Source organism: Sinocyclocheilus anshuiensis, unplaced genomic scaffold, assembly GCF_001515605.1.
Source record: "Sinocyclocheilus anshuiensis isolate Anshui unplaced genomic scaffold, SAMN03320099.WGS_v1.1 scaffold194, whole genome shotgun sequence".
Lineage (NCBI taxonomy): Eukaryota > Metazoa > Chordata > Actinopteri > Cypriniformes > Cyprinidae > Sinocyclocheilus > Sinocyclocheilus anshuiensis.
In genome coordinates, this window is record NW_015546074.1 from 104,679 (window position 1) to 106,540 (window position 1,862).

At 37.9% G+C, this 1,862-nt stretch overlaps 1 protein-coding gene across 1 annotated transcript in view; it reads left to right on the forward strand.

The window, feature by feature from the left end:
• Positions 1-1,862, forward strand: part of LOC107699813 (conserved oligomeric Golgi complex subunit 6-like) — a 50,314-nt gene that overhangs the window by 5,756 nt on the left and 42,696 nt on the right. The gene's annotated exons all lie outside the window — the stretch shown is intronic.

A 1,862-nucleotide genomic window follows, 5' to 3' on the forward strand; every position in this document is an offset into this window, starting at 1 on the left:
ACATGTACAGCAAATGAAATGTACACAAAATTGTTATTAGTTCATTCAAATAAATTATTAAATTAAATTAAAAGAACACTACACATAATAAATTTAAATTGTGGATCTGTTTTTTATTAACTTAAATTGAACTTTTAATTAGCCAAGCTGGTAATGCCTAGAATGTTGAATTCTTGTGCGGACAGACTTACATTTTGAATGCATTGCTGTTATGTTAGTGCTGAATTACTATTTCACTTTTTGTACTGATTCTAATTATCCCTCTATTTTCTTCATTAATGGGCATGTAAAAAAAATTCTGAATTAAAACACACACACAACACATACATTTTCATATATACATATTACAGTTTGGAGTCAGTAAGTTTTTTTTATTTAAATGTAGTATTTAGCAAGGATGCATTAAATTGATCAAAATGAGTGAAGTGACATGTCGCCAAGTATGGTGACTCATACTCGGATTTTGTGCTCTGCACTTAACCCATCCAAGTGGACACACACAGCAGTGAACACACACACACACACACCGTGAACACACACTCGGAGCAGTGGGCAGCCATATTGCTGCGGCACCCGAGGAGCAGTTGGGGGTTCGGTGCCTTGCTCAAGGGTCTCACCTCAGTCGTGGTACTGAGAGTGGAAGAGAGTGCTGGCCATTCACTCCCCCCACTGACAATTCCTGCCGGACCTGAGACTCGAACCCACAACCTTCGGGTTATAAGTCCGACTCGCTAACCATTAGGCCACGATTTCTATATCAAATCAGTGGTTCACAGAACTTAGTATTCATCAAAGAATCCTGAAAAAAAAAGTATCATGGTAAGAACTGTTTTCAACATTGTTAAAAAGTAGTTTGATAAAGTCTACATATGTATCTGAATTAGGGTTGTCAACGTTAACTTGTGCGATTAATTCAAAATCTTTAACGCGTTAAAATAATTGAATGCAAACAAATTACTGAAGCATGTGAAATTGCGTCATTAATGTAATTTACATCATGCAGTAAGATGATCTTGGGAGTCAGGAGTTTCTCACACTGAGCATCTACAATGGCACAAAACCTGTATCCCTGGTAGGCGGAATTTTCTATTCTAACACTTTAACCTGATTTCGCTTCTCTGTTTGCAATCAGATCTTTTAAAGCCTCTAAACTCTGGGAAAGTTTTCAGTCCAATGATCCAGCAAGCGAATACATTCAAACAATCAGTCCAAAACAGCGCTAATGTAAAAAAAAAACAGGCTGACTACATCAGAGATGGCAGAGAGAGCAGAGACTCATTTTCAGTGAATTATTCATTGTGTGTTTGGCTTTAAAACACAAGATCTGTCATATTCTGTGATTATTTCTGAAGAGTGCGAGCATAGGTGGAGTGTGTGTAAAGCTGGGGAAAGCTTAGCCTTCCCCTGGCCACGGGGTCTTGGGGCAAAAATGCCACTAAATTGGACAAAACTGCCCCTGCACAAACAAATTAAATCTATTACGTCTGTTGCTAACAAAGTGTAAATGAATAGAAAGTTTCGACTGCGCATTAAATTAAGATTTGCTCATGTTGCACCGTATTTCATTTTAGGCGTTTTTAAAGTGTTGCGCATTATAAACAATCAAACACGATTCTGTTGAGCTTAGGAATGCAATGGCCAATCAGAGGCGTTCAGATGAGACATCGCTGAAACTCATCAGCTTTGTTGAATACGCGCACGTTCGATGACTGAATTCCGCGAATTCTCTCATCATAAACAACAAAGCGCAGATGTACGTACAATGTAAGTAAGGGATTCATTTCGCAGTGTAGACAGCTTCAGTGATTATAACGATAGTTTTGTTTTTTTTGAGAGAGCGATAGATCAAAGTTAGTGATAAT